Source organism: Lynx canadensis, chromosome B2, assembly GCF_007474595.2.
Source record: "Lynx canadensis isolate LIC74 chromosome B2, mLynCan4.pri.v2, whole genome shotgun sequence".
NCBI lineage: Eukaryota > Metazoa > Chordata > Mammalia > Carnivora > Felidae > Lynx > Lynx canadensis.
Window position 1 is genome coordinate 77506577 of NC_044307.1, and position 21904 is coordinate 77528480.

Sequence of the window (21904 nt, forward strand, 5' to 3'; positions counted from 1 at the left end):
TTATTAATACTATTTTGAAAAGAATTAGAATCAACTGAATGGGCATAATTAAGTTCCCAAAAAGGTTCGATTATAGTGTACTCAGGGGTTCTGTGACATTAACTCATTTTGTTGTAACTCAGCCACATGGCATGACAGGACTCTAGCAGTGGACTAGTAATAAGGGGAAGAGGCCAGGTCTTGTAAGAATGAGACCAAGGAGTTCGAATGTCATTTTGAAAAGATACCCTCTCCTCCACCCCAAGATGGTCCATAAACCTTCCAGCACCTCATGGCAAACTTGTGCTTTGATCTGATCTTCATACATATCCAAATAAGTAGAATCAGTGAGGTGCACCAAGGCCAGAGGCAGTGGCAATATTCAGTCAGGCAATTATAATTACTATACTATGCTGTGAGTGCTACTTGGATCCAGAACCAAGCTTTTGGGAGGAAAGATAAGAGAGTCCCCACCTAAAGGGAGGAAGGACCAGCAAAAGATAAGCAGACTATCCTAGAAGGCTGGAATTCAAATAAATATTCTAACTGGGAAATTGGGTGTTAAAAACCTGAGCACAACCAAGATTCCACACAGGATGGGTAAACAGTTAAGGATTTATGAAGTGTATTATCAATTCAGAAAGCACTTGATTGGGAAGTGCAGTTGATACTAGATTTCTGGCAACAGAATTTTAGAAAGCACCAAATGGTAGGTTTGAGCCTACTATATTTGAAGAGAACCTGGAAACGTGATGGAAAGCATAAAGCATTCCTATTGGTTAAAGCCACTAAAGCCAGACACATGTAGGTTTTGCTTTCAACTTCTGGTATCAGTCTTAACGAAGCAGATCCCAGTCTATTATAGCCGTAGTCTTTTATTCCTCAGGTCTTGAAGGCTTTGTCTCCATTAAGTTCTCTATTAAATTGCACATATGCTCAGAGGGTTAAGTCCCTTAGCCAGGACTTGAAAGGAATACCTGGTATGTTAACATTCATAAAACAGAAGGCTAGTAGAATGACAGTCCACACCACGTTGTATGAATGAAAAATACCATTTAGGTATATTACAGGTTTGAAACAATTAGTAATTTTAATGCCACCTGACGTCAATTATAACATGTTGAGCTTTCAAGCTTAATTCCACTAAAGCGTACCTTTTTGGACCTGACTTACTTGTTCAAGTGTACACTCTGTATAGAGTCAAAGGGACTAAATGTGATTTTCTGCTATGTGCCTTCCCCCTGAAAATGTTTTAGGGAATTCAAATAACCATAGGTTTTTACTGTCACCCCAAAACATTTCAGCCTATCTTCTACCTTGTTTGTCCTACATCTAACCACACAATTGATACCTAAATTTCAAATTCATCATTCTGAGGTCCTGGAGCATATAATCTTTGCTCCAAGTGTTTATGCCAAAAATGTTATCTTTCTCACATCTCATCTGAGATGGTTTTGACTCAAATCCACTTCTTCAATCTCAAGACATTTTTTCTCTCACTTTCTTTATAGCCTGCCTTTGGTTTTCTTGGCATTTCATGTCGCTATTAACAAAATGAGGACATAGGAAGTGTTTTACTTCTAACCTCCTTAGCAGAGCCCAGTAACACTGCAATCCATAAAATGCACATTATAATAAACTAAAGACATGTGGCATATTACCAGATCAATTGAGAGGGTAAGGAGCAACAATAGAAATTGCAGGAAGAGGTCAGAGTGCTCCAAAGCAAATTTTATCTATTTCACAACTTGTTTTGAAGTGAGGTGCCAGCTTTGTCAAAAAGGGTAGTTTCTTGAAAAGGTTGTACAGACCCCAACCACTTTTCTTTTGTTAATATAGCAAAATCCCATTACACATGTAATCTATTATACCAAGTGGCTTTTCCCTTTGCTGGATTTTAGCAAGCCTTAAGGCCTTTGCATTAAGGGGACCACACCTTGGTGTCTCAGTTTAGGGAACTCTTGCTTCCTATGAATAATCCATGTAAAGCATGGTTATTTCCTGCAGACTTACAGTTCATTCTATATGTTCTCTTGACTGTATGGCCACTGTGGAATTCCTTGCACCTACCATATAAGTGTGTGGAGACCCAGATTATTTGAAGTCTGACAGCATTAATACCTATTTTAATATGGCTTCAATATACATTTTCCAAGGTGCATTTTGTACACCATTGCAATACATGAGCAAATCTACTATGTACCTACCCACTAAATGGCATGGTTGTCACTGAGCCTCTTAAACTACATGGGTCCAACGTATTTTCACTAAGAAAACATTTTAGGAAAAAAGGTAGTTCATAATCATAAGCTGACAAGAATATTCTTTTGACTAACACTGAAGTATAGGCTTAGCAACAATTTATTCATGTAGCTATTTAGGGAAAATGATCATGCATGGGGCCAAACCATCTTGGTTAGATCAGATGCTATTACTGTCTACACTAAATCCATTCTATGCAATGTTTGGTTTTATCAGTGAACTTCCCCCATGACCCGTTGTCATGCTGTGCTCTCTTCATTTTCAGCATTCCACATTTTCCCATCTTTTTTTTTTAAAGTAGGTTTCATGCCCAGCATGGAGGAGCTGAGATGTTTTACCGAGCCACCAAGGTGTCCCTCACATTTTCCATCTTAAGCATCCTTTCAAACTGTAATTCATTAGGACCAAACATTCCAGAATTCAATAATTAGAACCAGTAACGCCTGGTATTTTCCCCTCCCCCAGTAATAGACTCAGTCTTTCCGTTTTGCTCACCACTAATCCGGTAATATTCAGTACGCTACAAAACCCAACATGATCTGTACCGTGTGATACTGCCAAAATGAGTCATCTCTCCATAAAAATCTAAGGACTTTTCCACAATATTCAGTGTAAATTTTCACTCAGCTTTAATTACAATTGTAGATTTTAAATTCAAACAGGTGGCCAAAGGTGAAACATTCACAATAAGCTGATTACAAGTCTGGTTAACTGAAATCAAAGACTTCTCCATTAAAAATATGTACCTTCCTTTGCATTCCTGTATTTAAAATAGAAATAGATCTACAAAGTAATCTACTTAACAGGTTAGGATTCTCTAGGGCAGTATGACATAAAAAGTAATGGCTTAAATCTTACAAATACATTAATCTGAATCTGATGCAGTTTCATAACCTGTTTACAGAAATAAAAAAATATTGTCTTGATTTGTAGGTTTTCTTCCCATGTCAGTTAAATGAAGAGCTTTTCCTTATCGATTTTTCACAAGTAAATCTGGTGGTATTAACCCTAGAAAAGGAAAAACATTTGAGATTTACAAGACTACCAACATCAAAAGAGCCAAAGAATTTTTAAAAATATCATTGTCCTTATAATGGTCTATCTCAGAAGCCAGATCCGTATAAGTTTTCTCAACAGATATTCAGGTTCGGGATAAGATCATCATGGATTAAGACCAAGGACAAAGTACTGATGAACTGTTAAGGGAAAAAATTTCTACTCACAGAAACGGGTTACATCTTAGGAAGGTCACAGCAAACTGGCCTCTTTCAATGGAAAGACAGCGACCCCTCACTGTTGGCAGAGAAAAAAAAAAAAAAAAACCCACAACACATTTTGGGTTAGCAGTTCTCCCCCTACAAGATTTATAACCTAACAGAACCCTCTCAGTTATAAAATCCAGACTATAAAAACTTCAGTCTTATCTCAGAAGCCGAATCCGTATGTTTTTCTTCAGGTGGTCAGCTTCGGGATAGATTTCATCATTGATAAGACCATAAACCACTAAATTATGTTACAGTGAAATCTACTGTAAGCCAAAGCAACTTTAAGAGGTAAGCACTTCATTAGAAACACTACAGTTGATCTTGTAAGTCACACAACTTACTTTAAAAATTACGTTGCTAGCCAGTGACATTTGTAGGTCTGTTAGTATTCATCAACTCCCAGGATGCTGTTCAAGGACAAAAAAAATTTTCATTTTAATCTACATATGGACTAATCGCACTGAATCAAAGTAGCCCAACAGTCAAATTATTAGCCCAACACATACCTGGGTAAAAGGGTCAGGTTCCAACCAAGTAATTTCCCAGCAAATATTCCCTCACGTATTTTCTAGTTTTCCTTTGTATCTAGTGGGAAGCAAATTTCAAATGATGCACCATCTTTTCCTGTAAATCAACAGGTTTATTTCTTCAGTTTAAAAACTAAGCTCAACAGTACTTACGTGAACATCTCCAGGTAACAGCTCCGTTATGCCACTGAGAGCCATTGTTCCTGAAGGGGACCAAAATATTTAAAACTAAGCATTCTTACAGAATGACAGTTGAAGGTTTTCAGTACTAAAATCTTCCCAATCACTAATCTGGTTTGCACACAGCGCCACCTGGGCACAATACAACTCAATCTCAGGCAACGTCAGGGCTGCCCATTTTCAAATGACCTTTTGATCCGCGACGAGAAAACGACACTCTCCTTATCAAAGGCCTCTTGCTCAACGTAAAACTCCCTGCCCCAAATACCGGGAATATGGTTTTCCCGCCGCCGCTCAGGCTTGGCCAGCCGGATGTCGGCGTTTAGCAAGCAGGCCGCGCACAGCGCTCGTGGCCATCAGCACCAGCCTCCACACGCCTAAGCTCGAAGCCTGCCGCCACCACTACCACTCAGGACACGTGGCGGCCCGGCTGCGTGTTTTCCACGTGCAAGTTTTCTACACACAGCATCCTAAACTCAAATCTCTAATCTTCTCACAATACTGCAGCGAACCTCAGTCTATTCCAATACGGCCCGCTCGGGTCCTCGCCCACAGCGCCCACTCACCGAAAACGACACAACGCCTCCCAAATCCAGACGTAAAAGACCGAGCTGCGCTGCCAGCAGTTCCCTTTATAGCCTCCCTGAGTCAGACTGAGGCCGCCCCACCCTCTCGCGTCTATTGGACTCGGGAGATGACGGGGGCGTGGCCGTTTCCTGAGGGGAGAGAGCGGGAGCGCGCGCGGCGGCTCTTTTCTTTCGGGGGCTGCTTCCGGGGCGTGGTGCGCGCGTCGCCCTCCCGCTGCACGCCCGCCCAGTCCCCGGTGCGCGCCCGCTGCGCTCGAAGATCCGTCGCTTCCGAGTATAGCTCTACGTGGCGTGGGAGTGGCGCCAGAATTCAAACTAACAGCCGCAGTTGGAGGCGAGTCTACCGCCTGCCCCGGGCCAAATGCGCCCTGAACAGATTGGCCGGCTTGGGGCCGGGAGTGGGCTTGGGTTTTGTAGCGCAGGACGGCCTCAGCATTTGAGCATCTCGAAAAGTCGGGCTGACTTGGCGCGGCGGGAGTTGACGCCCAGCGGGCGCCGCAGGAGCTGGCGGGCACTGGTCTCCGCACTCACAGAAAGATAAATTGGCGTGCAGAAGTGCTTAGGTGAAAAAAGTATGTGAAAGCACCGCCTTTCTCCTGCGGTCCGTGGCGAGAATACCGCGCCTCTGCGGGACAGCCGGCCCGCCGCGCCGCGCGCGGCCCAGTTGCGCCCCAGTGCGGGCGTCCGCGCCCTACCCGCCCCACCCCATCCCTGTTCTTCATTGTGCCAGGCGCTGCTGTTGCGTTACGTGGTCTGCGCTTAGAGTTCTCCCCGACGCAGCCAACCCGAGAGGTAAATACCCCGTTTGGTGGAGGAGAAAATTGAGTCCTAAAGCAGATAAGTAATTTGTCTAAATTGACACAACTGAAAAGCTTTGCTATTTTTAATTTGTTTGGCCGAGTTCGTTATAATGAATGCAAGAGAAAATTTAGTTTGAGAAATATCCCAGAATACTATATACAAACGACTCTTAAAAAATTCAGTAGCCAAGATTGTATTAATTAATATGTGTAAGTGAATACATGTGTATGCACACACAATCACACATGACATTTGAACATTCTAGCATTTGAAAACTCAGGCCTTCATGGCACTCATTACTAATTATTATTTATGTCTGGGTTTGTTTATTGTCTTCCCCATGTCTAAGGAACACATGATTTTGTGTCCACTTTTTATTATTCGGCCTTAGAACAGTGTTCTGTCCAGCATAAAGTAGGTTGTCTGTAACTATTGGTTGAATGAATAAATGAATATATGTGGTGGCCTTTTAGAAAATTAAAATGAAGACCAAATTGCAGCTTAAAGGATAATAGTGTAAATCAAATTTCTGTAACAGGAACCTAAGTGATGAAATATTTACTTGGCTAGGTATTACATAGATATTTTAACAGTATTTTGTAATGTAAATGTAAATTTACATGTTGGTCATAGTAAAAAAAAACTAAAACAGTACAAAAGGATATAAAAAGCAAAAAGATCCTTTCCATATCACTGGGAATCTCCTGTTAGCAGTAACCACTATTAACAGTTTTTGAAACTTTTGAATTGTATATGCATATACAAATATTTCTATGCAAATACAAATACATATTTTTTAATATTTTATATGTACAGGTAAGATCTGCATACTTTTCTGCAACTTTCTTGCCCCCTCATAAATCTAAACATTTTTTCATACCAGTACTTATAAATGAACTTATTCTTGTTTATAGCCTGCATAGTATTCAGTTGGATATATCATAATTTATTTCCTCAGTTTCCGGTTTTTCACTATTTCAAATTGTGCTGAAGCGAATTACAGATATGTTATAGGGATCTTGTTGGAAGATCTGCAAGATCAATTTCTAAAGGTGAGTCAAAGGTTATGTGCACTTAAGTTTGTGATAGATACTGCTTAATTGTTTGTACCATCCTTCCACTACCACAAAATAGTCATGTTGTGATGATATATTGAAGAGTGTTTTGCTAATTGAAAAACATGCATATTACTTTATGGGATGGCAGTTATTACACAATCAAAATTGAAAACTATTTCTCCGTGTTATCTTTGAATCACTGCTGTGTTGAAGACCATCAAAAGCAGTACAAAACAATAATTCCCTACCATGACTTATCAATTGAATTACTTGGAGAGCTAAAAAAATATCAGATTTTTGGGCCCTAATGTGCAACAACCAAAGCAGAATCTCTAAAAATGGGACCAGGGAACTTTTTTTTTTTAATGAGAGAGACAACTGACAAGTGGGGGAGAGGGAGAGAAGAGGGAGAATCTTAAGCAGTCTCCATGCGGAGCATGAGCTTGATGTGGGGCTCAGTGCAGGGTCTCCATCCCGTCCCTGGAATCATGACCTGAGCCAAAATCAAGAGTTGGATGTTCAACCGACTGAGCCACCCAAGCACCCCAACCCAGGAAACATTTTTAAACAACCATATGAGCCAATGCTGTTCAACAGGAATATAACATGAACCACAAATGAGAATTGCATATGTAACTTTGAATATTATAGTAGCCACATTTTAAAAAATAAAAAGATTTGGATATAATTAATTCTAATGCATTTTATTTAACCCAATATAACTAAAATATTTTCATCTCAACATCTGATCAACACAAGTTATTGAGATATTTTCCATTCCTTTTATGTACTCAGTCCTTGCAATCCAGTGTGTATTTTACAGCCACAGCATATCTCGGTTTGACTGTCCACATTTCAAGTGCCCCTTTGCCATATGGTTAGTGGGTACTTTATTGGATGGCACAGGTCAATGGTGATTCATATACATATAGAAGTTTGAGAATCACTGTTTTAGGGTAAGTGTGGTACAGCATACCTGAAACATATTCCAGTCTTTAAAGAAAAAAAATTTTTTCCATATTAGCTTTTGACTCCAACTAATAACTAATACATGCAATGCAAAATAAAATGAATCCAGAACTTGCTTATTGACAGCACTGCCCTCCAGTGAATATGAGCGATGACTGAAGCTGTTACACAACTCCTTCAAGGTGTTTATCTCTTCAAGAAACAGAAAAACAGTGAGGGATGAAGCCATCAGTCATTGCTCCTACCCCTAAAACAGTCAAGCAAATTGCTACCAAATATTTGAAATGATTAAAGAAAGACCATATAAAGGTCAGAACTGAAATTTAAGTGTCCTTGAAGAAGGGATACAGGTGTGCTCTTTCAAAGGGGCACACGTACCCCAATGTTTATAGCAGCACTATCATCAATAGCCAAAGTATGGAAAGAGCCCAAATGTCCATCGATGGATAATGGATAAAGAAGATGTATATATATACAATGGAGTATTACTCAACAATCATAAAGAATGAAATCTTGCCATTTGCAACTACATGGATAGAACTAGAGGGTATTATGCTAAGTGAAATTAGTCAGAGAAAGACAAATATATGACTTCACTCATGAGGACTTTCAGATACAAAACAGATGAACATAAAGGAAGGGTAGCAAAAATAATATAAAAACAAGGAGGGGGACAAAACATGAGACTCTTAAATACAGAGAACAAACTGAGGGTTGCTGGAGGGATTGTGGGTGGGGGGATTGGCTAAATGGGTAAGAGGCATTAAGGAAGACACTTGTTGGGATGAGCACTGGGTGTTATACAAAGGGGATGAATCACTGGAATCTACTGAAATCATTACTGCATTATATGCTAACTAACTTGGATATAAATTTAAAAATTAAATAAATAAATAAATAAATAAATAAATAAATAAATAAATAAATAAAAGTATCCTTGAAGAACTTAACATGCTAAAAATAGTTCTCATATTCTTAACATACTTTTAGATGAGATCATCATTTTAATAATTTTTTGGAGGAAATATTCATTGAGCTTCTGGTGCATGCCGTGTGCTTCAAGGAAAGCTAATACAAATACACAGAAGTCCTTGTCCTTCCTGAAAGAGTTTATAGTTTAATAAGTCTGTAAACTTAATTTTAGATATCTCTGCTTTAAAAATTAAAATCATTAAAGTCTTTTTGATGAGATCATAATGTGAACCAAATAGTGTTTTAGGAAGTGTTTGGAGGAAATATTAAAAGCACAGTTTAGAAATTAGTGCAGTCATTTAGATGAGATATTGTGAAGGACACCACTATAATGTTGGCAATGGAAATGGAAGGCAGGGAAGAGAAGAACACAGACTTATGTGGTGTCAAGTTCTTATGTGTATTAGATCATGTAATCTTCAAAACAATCCTGGTATGTATTTTTAACCTTGTATTAGAGGTAAAAAAAAAAAAAAAAAGAGGCATAGAGATCTCAGTGAACTCACATTCCCCAAGTCTTTCCCTGAATTCATAATGTCATGAGGGCATGATATTGCTGTGTTAAAGGAAGAAAAAGTAGGATGTGATGATGAAATGTGGGAGAAGAGAGAAAACAATGGAGCCCAGGCAGCCAAGAGAATGACAGCTCCATTGAGAGGAAGAGGTAAGTCAGAAGTTACTGATTTGGGAGAAGTGAAAAGAAGATTCATTTTTGCTTGTGCTAAATATGGGGTAGAACATTGAGTTCCATTTGTCCAGTGGATAATCAGAAATGTAGAAATGAAGCCCAAGAGAAAAGTCAGGGCTGGAGAAGGCTCATTGAGCAAATGAATGTAAAGAGGATCATTGAAGTTTTGTGCACAGACAAGTGTGGGAAGAAAAGAAAAAAAACACCAACAACAGTAGCCTAGAACCAGTACCATAGTGTAATCAGATATACTGCAGTAGACAGCTTTTGAAAACATTTCAATACACACAAAGATCTGGGTAGATAATTCATGAGAATAAAGTTCACTATTATAACTTTTTCTTAAATCATGGTAGAAGTATATATACCATATTAAATAGCGTAAGCATAATTATTCCAAAGCAGAAAAAAAAATCAGACTTCCAATATTAGAATTAAAGAATCTTCTCTTAGTACAATGTTCTTTTGTTTTCCTAGTTTCTAAACTGAACTCGTCAGTAAATTCTAGGTTTGATGGCAGAACAGACAAATGTAATTTGAAGAAAATCTTGTGAAAACTCTGAAATAGTAAAGTGTTAAGTTCATGGAATAAAATTAAAGAACTTAAATTAGAGGAAAAGCCTTGTATATGTGGCAACATCAAGGACAGTTTGATACTTGAGTCCGAAGTTCAGAGGAGAGGTCAAGGCTTGAGTGTCTTTGGCATGAGTAAGATATTTAAAACATGACACTGAGGTCATCAGGGAAAGAGTATAAATAAAGAGGAGAAAGCCCAGGACAGAGCAGAGCCTTGGTGCCCTGCTAACTTTAGGGTTTTAGTAGAGAAGGAAGTGACAGCAAAGGAAACCTGCCTAAGGGGAAAACTGGAAAGTGTGATATCTCTGAAAGAGGTAAACAGGGAGAGAGATTCATTTATTCATTTGGGATGCTCCTGAAAGGACAAGTACGATAATAGAAATAACCTTTGGGTTTGGCAACATGAAGATTACTGGTGATCTTGTAAACATGGTCTCAGTGAAATAGTGATGATGAAGAGATGAAGATGAAGTTAATGCCTTGGGCCTGGAACATTTGCTTTCACAAAGATAAGGAGTCCTGATAGCCTGCTGGGCATATGGACTTATCTGGGATTACCTTTCCTGATTCAGGATTTCATATGTCCCTCTTTGTTCTGCTTAAAGCATGTGCATCATAAGGCACCACACCAGCCCTACTGCAATATCTGTTTCTGGTGGGAAGGGAAGAGTGTTCTTCACCTGCTACATAAGAGGATTGAGTAGAGACTATCTCCCTGTGCCAACTTTGGGGCAAGATGCGCTGTCCATGATGGACTGACACTCATTATTGAAGTGATCTTGCTCTGTCTCTGTGAATAAAGTATTATTCCATCCAGTGCCTGTGTGAGTCTTGTCTTTCTTGGCAGTGCCAATACCTGAAAACTCTTGCAGTAGGTTGACATCTTGCCACTGCTTTTCCTGGTGTTTGGTAACAGGTGTCAATTGCTCAACAGTTTAGTGCAGTGAGCAAGGTCACCAACCATGTTAGTACATGATGCAGATGCATGGCGTTCCTCAGTCCAGCCATCCTAGAGTGATGTCAGCTTCCTGTGGGGAGGAGGGCCTGACTGAGATACTGTGCTGTCTCTGGATGAGTGGGAATAAGTGAAATGTAGGCAGTCTCCCTGTCATCAAGGATAAACTGGTGTGATGGATGAGGGCAGAAATGCAAGAGGTGGGCCCTAAAAATATTGGGAAGTTAACCTGGCTTCTGGCCATCTTCATACTTCTACACTGTCCTCTAACTTCCACATGCCAGGAGCTGCAGATGACACCCAAGGGGGGTCAAAGGCCCCTGTGTAGGAAGCTCCATTTGATCTGAGTTGCTTAAGAGCCCCAAGTAAGACTTGTTTTCATTAAATGCAAACCACCAATGATGTTGCTGAACATGAAACTAATCAAATGAGATCCTTTTTGGAGAGTGAAATACAAAAACTGAAAGATAGATTTGGGCGGAGGCCAGGGAATTCTCATGCAGCTTGGTTGGTGCCCCTGTTTGACGAGAAGGCCTTGCAGACCCAAATGTCCCAGGCTGAATGGTGCAGTCGAAGCTAACCACTGACCTTTTGCTGCAATGCATTTTAAAAATCTACATTGAGTAGGGCAACCAACAGGACGAAGAGTGCATGTCACTCTTTTTTTTTTTTATGTTTATTATTTTTGAGAGAGAGAGAGCGAGCAGGAGAGGGTGAGAGAGAGAGAGGGAGGCAGGATCTAAAGCGGGCCCTGTGCTGACAGCAGAGAGCTCAATGCAGGGCTTGATCTCACAAACTGTGAGATCATGACCTGAGCTGAAGTTGGACATTCAACTGGCTGAGCCACCTAGGTTCCCTTCAGTCCATGTCACTTTTGATCTAGATTGCAAGGAGTATGAGAACAATATTCTTAACTGTGAGGACTTCCCTAGGACTAAGACCCTCTGGAAAGCCATTCATAAAGCCACAACTGCATTTCAGGTAAAAGCCATACCTGATTATGTGACCCTGTGTCTGGGTACATGGATGATGTATTGGAGGTCTTCATGCAACAGGACCATTCCCAGTGGAAGACCCCGCTATCACTGCTGTTGACCCTGAAATGACTGTGAGGGAAGCAATGGAAAAGCTCCACTGAAAAGTCTTGCTTGGGATAAAAACAAAATGATTTCAATGGTTTCCAACAACTTGGGCTGAACAGATAGAAAACAAACAAGGGGAAGCCATGCCCAGAGGGCCAAAAGGTGAATTCAAGAGATTACAAAGGGGGAAAAAGGAAAATAGGGTTGATCCGCAGAGCAATATGGCTTTGATTGGTAAAACTGGATAGATAAACGAAAGTAATGAGATTCCTACAGAAGACTTCCACCCATGCTATGTGGTAGAGAGAAGTCCCTCTAAATTGGGGGTTAAGGCCCTACTTCCATATTCCCATGTGATAGCCTGAGTGGTACAGGTCTCACTCAGACCTCCAAGCCATCCAAAACCAACAAGACTCAACAAACTCACTAGCTAAGGTGGTGATGAATAATTGAATAGCCTTGATTATCTGTTGGCAGAACAGTGAGGCATTTGTATTATTGCCAACTGTTGTAGACTCTGGGTCTGGAGTTCTGTCTTGTCCAGCAAGAAAATGGGATGCAGGATTTAAAAATGCGAGAGGCTAATGTCTGGGAGGAGACAAGAGCCCAGAGTAAGGGTCCTTGCTCCATTTTTATTAGGATAAGAGGGCTTAGAAACATGGTAATGGACGTGCACAAAGAGACAATGAAATCGTGAACATTAATTAACTCATGGGCATGAGGCAAAGGGGGTTTTGAAGATGTGTGGTGTTAGGGGTTTGGGTCAGTACAAAACAAAATCCTGGTTCCTGGTGAAGGTTGTTTACAGAGGACGTGAGGCCCCATGTCTGTTTACCTAAACTGGCCTAGGGGACAAGAAAGACAGCATGCTACCTCAGGGTCAACAAGGCTCTGCTCTGGGCAACCTCCCCCACCGCCCTATTTATGTGTTTACCTAATTTGGTCCTTCCTTCCTGTGAAAGCAGCTTTCTGCTGTTGTACTAAGTTGGGGGGCATTTCTGCCCTGAATACCTAATCTTGTTTACCTCATTTTGGATGTTTTCATCCTGAGATACCCTATTCTTATACCTTTGTCCTTTACTGGGGGTCTTTGCACCATTTACCTAATCTTATTTACCTAGTCTTGTTTACCCAAACTTGGGGGTGTACATCCTGTGGCTTTCTAATTCTTTATGCCTTGTTAACCCATCTGGTGCAAGCTCAGGGAATTCCTAAGCTTATTCCCCACAGCCAACAACTCTTGTGTATATATCAATAATTCAGATAAGGCAAAAACTAAAGAACATCCATGCTCAGATGGGATGATTATTGACTATCTACCTGCAGTACCCCACCAGACTCCTTAGTTGGTTTATTCCAAGCCCTTGGGTCTCCTAATTAGAGACTGTCCTCAAGCGTAGGCTTGATCATCATCCTGGGTCTGGTTCTCCAAATGATCCTGATGAAGTGCTATCTCAAAATGATAGGTCTCTGCAGGCAAACTGCATCTATATACATTGTTCAAGGGCCCCATTAGACCCAGCTCTATCTCTAAATTTGGGGCAAACAGTGGTCCTACCAGATTTTATGCACTTTATCTGCTATTTAAGCAGCTGAACAATGGTTGGTGGACTGTTGAACAATGGTGGACTGTTGGGAAAGGCAGTCATGCACAGTCTGTTGACCCTTGTGTGGCTGCATAACAGTTCTTTGGACCTGGTTCATTTCCTTACATGGAGATAAGGAGCCATCATACCCTGTGTTGGCATATAAAATTGTTTGGAAGTATCTTTCCTTATTCCAGATTTGATATGTACTTCTTTCCTCTGCTTAAAATGTGTGCATCATAGGGCACCTGGACAACCCCACTATTATATCTGTTCCTGGCAGGGAGAGATGGAGATCCTGCACTTGAATCACAGGAGGGGTATAGGTAGATCATCTCCTGGCTATAGTGATTGGTCTGCAGGTAGAAACAATCCAATTTGAGCTAGTGAGAGTCAGATTTGTCTCATCCAATTGTGGAGAAAAAGTCCTATTACATTTGAACATAGAGGATGTGAAATCTGGGAGTGCTACAACCATCTCTCTTATTTTTTAAAAAGTTTATATAAATATATTTTTTGAGATAGAGAACCAGCATGGGAGGGAAAGGGAGAGGGGTTGCAGAAGATCAGAAATGGACTCTGTGTTGACAGCAGTCTGATGTGGGGCTCAAATCCACGAGCCATGAGATCATGACCTGAGTCTATGTCTGACACTTAACTGAATGAGCCACCCAGGAGCCCTGATGATCTCTCTTTAAAAAAAAAAAATTGAAGTATAGCTGACACACAATGTTACATTAATTTGGGTGTACAACATAGTGATTCAACAAGTCTATACATTATACTATGCTCACTACAAATGTAGCTACCATCTGTCATCATACACTATTATAGTAACATTGACTGTAGCCCCTGTGCTGTTACCTTTCATCCTCATGACTTATTCATTCCATAACTGGAAGCCTGTACTTCCCATTCCACCCATTTGCCTGTCTCCCAACTTCCTCCCCTCTGGCAACTGTCACTTTATTCTCTGTATTTATGGTTCTGTTTCTGCTTTTTGTTTGTTCATTTATTTTGTTTTTTAGATTCCATATTATGAGTGAAATTGTGTGGTATTTGTCTTTCTCTGTCTGACTTATTTTACTTAACATAATACCCTGTAGGTCCATCCGTGTTGTCACAAATAGGAAGACCTCATTCTTTTTAACAGTTGAGTAATACTCCATTGTGTGTGTGTGTGTGTGTGTGTGTGTGTGTGTGTGTGTGTGTATCATATTTTCTTTATCCATTAGTCTATTGATGGACACTTGGTTTGCTTCCATATCTTGACTATTGTAAATAATGCTGCAATAAACTGGAGTGCATATATTTTTTTTGATTCAGAGTTTTTGTTTTCTTTGGGTAAATACCTAGTAGTGGAATTACAGGACCGTATGGTATTTCTATTTTTAATTTTTTGAGGATCCGCCACACTGTTTTCCACAGTGGCTGCACCAATTTACATTCTCACTAACAGTGCATGAGTGCTCCTTTTTCTCTACATCCTGCCGCAACCATTTTTTGACCACAAGAGGAGAACCTCTCTGAGAATTAAGTCAACACACAGAAGGGAAAAGAGTAGAGCTGAATTGAGAGGCAGAGAGAATTGGGTTGTAGGAATATCATTTGAACATGATTGATTTCTGTAGCACTGGAGGTTAGCCATTCCTCAGTCAAATCAGGTTGTGTTCATTTATCTATTGCTGCATAATAAACCACCCCAAACTCAGTGCTTACAACAAAAACAATTACTATTTCTCATGATTCTGTGGGTTGACTGGGGAGTTTTTCTGAATGGGCTTACTCATGCTGAGGTGATCTGCTGAGGGCAAGGCTCAGTTGGGACATCCAAGACAGCTGGGCATCTCTTCCCACATGGTATTTCATTCTGGGCATCTTCATGGCCTAGACATATCAGGGCAGTATTCCAAGAATTTGCCTATTAACTTTTTGCTTGTATTATGTATGCTGATGTTTCTCTTGTTCGTATCAAGTCATATGGCCAAGCCCAAGGTCAATATGGAAGGGGTGGTGAACAAGCATGTGGATACTGAGAGATGTGAATACTTAGAGGTGTGATTTGCCGGGGCCATTACTGTAACAATCCATGACAACCTACTTCTACTAATTCTTAAATTCCTTGAAGCTCCTTCATGGACCAAAGAAGATTTTTTTTTATCTCATTAAAAAAAAAAATCTGGGGGCGCCTGGGTGGCTCAGTCGGTTGAGCGTCCTACTTCGGCTCAGGTTGTGATGTCACAGTCCGTGAGTTCGAGCCCCGCGTTGGGCTCTGTGCTGACAGCTCAGAGCCTGGAGCCTATTTCAGATTCTGTGTCTCCCTCTCTCTGACCCTCCCCCGTTCATGCTCTGTCTCTCTCTGTCCCAAAAATAAACTTTAAAAAAAAAATCTGCCAAAAAAATTTTTTTTTGTTATGCAAACTATCTTACATTTCTCACTCTAGAGCCAGCTTCAACCTTCTCCACCTACTTTATGCTCTGGGAAGCTGACCTAAATTGATTGCATCAATGAATCCGTGTCCTCTGGTTTCCCATTGGTTTGGGCCAATAGGGAACGCGAGCAGGAGATCAGAGGGAAGAGAGAGTAGTTGTTAGCCTCCACTAAAGGGATAGCTTCTTTTAAAGTGTCCCACTTCACCGTTCTCTTTCTTCCCTTGTCCCTTCAGACCTAAGGGTAATAAAGCTCAACTAGGCCCAGGATACTGTTCTTTTTGGTTTTCCTACATCTTGCCATCTTGTTAAACTTACTGAACTTTTCTTAGATTTTCCATATGTTTTCTGTTGGGACCCTGAATAATATTTACGTGTAAAATCCTGGTTTAATTAAGTAGGATTAAGTATATTTAAATGTATACATGTACTCATGTGTATAATAAAAGATATTCTAGTCTTGTCAACTTTGCCAGAGTGAATTAATATTTTGGTTTCTGCATATTAGCTTGACTTGGTGGCTAGTCTCTCTCTCTCTCTCTCTTTTACCTTATTCTCCGAGATAATGTAACACTGTTTAAATGAAAGCTGTCTTACAATGCATCTGTGAGAAGCACATTACAACTGCCTATTCTACTATAGTTCCTCACAAATACATTATAGTTAGTATTAAATAAGATGTTCAGATAATTCTTAAGCCCTGTTTATAATGGCTGCAAACAAATGATTGCCTGGAAACTGATTGGAAAATCTTATAATAACTGAATTTCATACCTTGTCAGTAAATGTATACAATTGCTCTTAGTTATCATTTTAGGATAACTTCAGGGACATAAAGTCCTAGAATCATAAATTTTCTAAGTCAGGTTTGTAAGATGTTATATCAACCCTTTTACCCTTTAGCTTTATAATCATAATGTGTTATGTATTTTAAACTCTGGTTTTAGAGAATTTAATGATTCTTTAAATGATAAATAGCTAGGTGGCAAAAAACTAGTATAGATTTCTTAAAGATATATCAGAAGGATGTAATCATAGCTGTGTTTTATATCCTGTTAAATTTCTCAGCACACTACTAAGTTTTGCCAATTGTCTTTTATCATATAACCAATGTGATGATTGACTATATTTTGTAAGTACTTAAACTATTAAATATTAAATATCATGAATATCATAAATGGTTGAGCAATTAGAGTTGGGAATTGGTTACATCATGTGATGTACATGTTTACTTTGCTGTCCTCACACTGTTACTTTCCTGTGATGTTCTGAATGTTCTGTGATGTTCTGTATTTCAGGTGTATGGAGGAACCTGAAATGCATGTACTATTGCAGGGCAAGGCCATGGATCAAAAACCTTTATCTTAGAAACCTTATTTTTTATTTTATTTTTTCATTTAAAAATTTTTAAAAATGTTTTATTTGTTTTTGAGAGAGAGAGAGAGAGAGAGAGAGAGAGAGAGAGAGAGAGGAATGGATGGGGGAGGGGCAGAGAGAGAAGGAGACAGAATCTGAAGCAGGCTCCAAGCTCTAAGCTGTCAGCACAGAACCTGACACAGAGCTCAAACTCAGGAACCGAGATATCATGACCTGAGCGTAACCATTGATCCACCCAGGTGCCCCTCGGAAATCTTATTTAATGGCCTGTCAGAGAAGGAATTTTCCTAACTCATATTGTGTAGGTAATTAGAACTTGTCAACCTTGTAAAATAATTATACAATGAGGGTATTGAATTGGAAGGATACTCAGAGTTTATTTCTGAGAGATATTTATGTATAAGAATAGAAAATGAAAGATAACCTTTGGGAAAGACACTTTGAAAATCAACTTGAAAGAGTTCGATTAAATTCAAAGATTCATTAACCATGATATGCATTACGAATAGACTATGTATATATTGCATGCTCTGAAGATAAAGATCTTCAATGCATACCTATCATTCTGATTAAGAATTAGCAGATATGCTTGAGCAATCTGAAATCTGGATTGAAAAACTGAAGAACAATAATATAAGCTATAACTTTTTGGCAGTTCAAGGAAGCCATGTGGAGACAAATCTGATGGAGATATTTCTTAGAGTATTTCACACAATAAGAGCCAGTTTACTGGCTCAGTCTACAGTCATTCAGTAGAACAAAGATGTGTGATAATGCCAGTGAAGGTCACACTATATATTTTAATATGTCAAATTTTTGCCATATTTCAAGACCTGCACTTGTTGGGGACTTAGTTGAGAGTACTTTGGCTCATGATACCCAACAGAGAATATTTCTAAGGCCCTTGTCAAATATCAGTTGGGGGGCCGCCTTGGTAAAGTACAATGAATTAGTTTCATTTCCTCTGACTCTTAGATTCTAGATGCTGAGAAGGAGAAGAGAGGGCCAAGTTAGCTTTTGGTAAAAGAGTGAGGTGGGAGAGAAATACCTCTATTGTGCTGGTCCCTTGACTCCATTCTTGCCCCTTGTTCTCAGTTTTAGGAAGAATTGAATAATTCACACAAGCTCTTTATATGATACATCCTTTTAAAATCAGCTTTCAGATTTTTCCACTATTTGAAAGTTTTTCATTTTTCATCCTTTAAATTTTTGCATTAGAACCTTAAGTATAGATGTATCTATTGCTTCAAAATATTTGCAATAATCTAACATCTTCTCTTCTGTTTTACATAGCAAGTGATCTCTAAAGTAGATTCTCAAGTATTTACAACTGAAGGTCTCTTACACAGATAAATGGAAATTGCCCTGGCATTCAGGGGATATAATGGTTAATTTTATGTGTCAACTTGGCTGGGCCATAGTGCCGATATGTTTCATCAAACATTCTTCTGGATGTTTCTTTGAAAGTGTTTTTTGGATGAGATTAACATTTACATCAGTGGATTTTGAGTAAAGCAGATTACACTCTATAATGTGGATAAATCTTACCCAATCAGTTGAATGCCTTAATAGAACAAAAACTGACCTCTTCAGAACAAGAATGAATTCTGCTAATTCTGCCAGAAGAACTGCCTTTGGGCTAGAACTACCACTCCCCTGAGTCTCCAACCTACTCGCCCACTCTATAGATCTCTCTCTCCCTCTGTGTGTGTGTGTGTGTGTGTGTGTGTGTGTGTGTGTAGATAGATATACATATAGATATAGACATAGATATAGACATAGACATATCTATCTATCTAATCTATCTATATCCTATATTTCCTATTGGTTTGGTTTTTATGGAGGACCCTAATGCATATGATTTGTCTTATTTCTATTTGTTATTCTTTCTTTTCCATTGCTACTAGTATATTTGCCTTTTATTCTTCTTTCAAAACTATCTCTTGTGCTGTGTTCATAGGAATTCCTCCAGCTTCTTTATTTTTTATTAAAGTTTATTTATTTTGAAAGAGAAGAAGAGCATGAGCAGGGCAGGGGGGGGGGGGGCGCGCAGAGAGAGAGGAGAGAGAGAGAATCCCAAGCAGGCTCTGTGCTGTCAGTGCAGAACCCGACGTGGGGCTCAGTCCCACAAACCGTGAGATCATGACCTGAGCTGAAATCAAGAGTCATTTACTTACCAACTGAGCCACCCAGGCATTCCTAACTTCTTTTTATCTAAATGTGTGTGATGCTTATGAATTTTAGTCCAAAATATTGGCACACAAAGAATGTCACATTCCATAATTTCTCTAAAACTCAAATCTGCTTTAAGCCTCCACCTGTAGCATGGCACTCACCTCTGGGATCTTCTTCCCATTCCTTTAGTTTAGACAAGGATGCCAGTCTTATCATCACACTAGGGGATTGATTGATTAATCCAAAGTGGTTGGCAGTGTCACTGGAATTTCTTCTACTCAATGAAGCTTTTCTTTTTTCTTTTTAAATTTTTTAAATGTTTATTTTTGAGAGAGAGAGAGAGAGAGCGAGCCAGAGTGCAAGCTGGGGAGGGGCAGAGAGAGAGGGAGACACAGAATTTGAAGTAGGATCCAGGCTCTGAGCTGTCAGCACAGAGCCCGATGTGGGGCTCAAACCCACGAGCTGGGAGATCATGACCTAAGCCGAAGTTGGACGCTCAACCGACTGAGCCACCCAGGCGCCCCTCAATGAAGCTTTTCTAAAGGTGGTCCTCTAGTTTAAGTCAAGCATTTTTTGAGATGCATCTCTCAAAAAATGAGAGTCACCTCTCAAAAAGTGAGAGTCACCTCTCACAGTGACCATAGATCTTCTTGAAAAGAACTTTACTTTTGCTCTCAACTTTGTGGTGTTTGGTGTTTATTTTCTTCTGTAAGCATATCATTGGAACAATTTCACATGCAGTCCTTTATCCTTCATCCTTGTGGGACTGACTCTCTTCCATGTTTAATCCTACCTCCAAACCTTATCCCTCCCCTTTGTCTTAGAGAATCTCCTCCAGGCCTTTGGTTTGCCTAATATTGCTTCACTCATTTAAAGGATTTGTCTCCATGTCTCACTCTTAGAGATGACTTAGCTTTTTGGAAAAGTTGGAGTTGAGATGGTTTCCTAGAGGCAAACGCCATAGTTTTTATGGCTACCTGACTAGAATAGAGGAGAGAAAAATACTTTCAGCTGAGAGAGCAAATTAATATACCAATAGATTATGTTGTTATGTGTCTGCACATATTATGTTTCCTCATCGTTTCTGTTTTTGCTTTTGTATAGATCTCTTTGTCATTATTTTCCATGATTTCTTCCTTAGAATCCTATTTCTTCCCTATTGAAGTACATATTTTTGTTAAGTATGAAATTTGACAACTATGACAGTTTGAGGACATGATGCTTCTGATCTTATCTATTCCTCATTTCAGTTTCTGTTTGATACTTAGCATTTCTAATTCTTCAGCAAATTTAAATTGTCACTTCCAATTTCTTCTTTGAGTTCTTCTTTCTATGTGTGCAATACTTTTTCCAACTCTTATCTTTGGTCTTTCCCCTTGGTGATAATAATTATGGAGACATCTGAGAAATTGTTTCTGTGTCATTTACCATACAATTTGATTCTATTTAGTCCATATTCCTGAGGTGCCTCTGGCAGGAATTCCAGGCACAAAGGGCTGTCTCAAGGGTGGAGCCTCAGGGGGTTGGGTTGGATGAGCTTTTCCTAGAGCAGTTGGAAGCTTCTCAATTCAAGAGGTAAGTGGAGCAAGGGGAGACCTAAAGTCAGTACCAGCTGAAGAATATCAAGCCATCAGGTCCAAGGAGCAAGTTTTAAACTATAAGCAGTAAATGATGTAAGGATTCAAGAACCAAATTGACCAGGACACTTTCCTGTCTGGCTTCTGGGACACTTCTTTTCCTTTGTTCAGAAGATTTCTTCACTGCTTTCTCTTTCCCTACTTGTTTCTTAAATGTAGGTGCTCCCCATGGTTTTGTCTTTGGTTTTCTTCTCTTCTCATACTATTTATTCATTCTTTCTAAGTGATTTAATTTATTGAGTATCTGCTATGTGCCAGGCACCATTCTAGGAGCAGGGGCTGTGGCAGTGACCAAGTCAGACAAGTTCTTCCTCTCAAAGAGCTTTTGTTCTAATGGAAGACACAGTCAGAAAAAGGAAATTAAGCAAGGTAATTTCAGATAATGGTCATTACTATAAAGAATATAAAACAAGATGATTTTTGTTTTATGGATTCTACAGAGCAGAAGCACCCTTCATTCAAAATGTAGGGGGAAATTGCTCTAAACAAAGGAAACAGTTGGTGTGAAGTCCCAAGACAGAGGGAAGAGTTAATGTAAAATAAAATTGCATTCTCCACACCCAGCATAGAGCGCAATGCAGGGCTTGATCTCATGACAAAGAGATCATGACCTGAACTGAAATCAAGAATTGGACACTCAGCCGACTGAGCCACCCAGGTGCTCCTATAATTATAGTCACCATGCTGTACATTAGATCCCCAGAACTTATTCATCCTGTAACTGGAAATTTGTATTCTTTGACTATCATCTTCCTATGGTCCCCCACCCCCCAGATCCTGGTAACCACTGTTCTAGTC

General features: G+C 39.7%; 1 long non-coding RNA gene and 2 other non-coding genes across 4 annotated transcripts; all 3 read right to left on the reverse strand.

The window, feature by feature from the left end:
* Positions 1–1094: 1094 nt before the first annotated feature.
* Positions 1095–4821, reverse strand: LOC115514164. Of its 2 annotated transcripts, XR_003968892.1 has the most exons (6): positions 4780–4821; positions 4187–4236; positions 4013–4091; positions 3848–3913; positions 3465–3534; positions 1095–3249 (listed from the first exon to the last, which is right to left on the reverse strand). It is a non-coding gene; the product is annotated as an uncharacterized LOC115514164 (long non-coding RNA). The 2 variants fall into 2 exon arrangements; XR_003968893.1 differs by lacking the exon at positions 4187–4236 and having other exon boundaries at positions 4013–4130; positions 4780–4818.
* LOC115515147 lies at positions 3342–3411 on the reverse strand. Its single transcript, XR_003969199.1, has one exon. It is a non-coding gene; the product is annotated as a small nucleolar RNA SNORD50 (small nucleolar RNA).
* LOC115515148 lies at positions 3664–3731 on the reverse strand. The gene has a single exon (XR_003969200.1). It is a non-coding gene; the product is annotated as a small nucleolar RNA SNORD50 (small nucleolar RNA).
* Positions 4822–21904: the final 17083 nt, after the last annotated feature.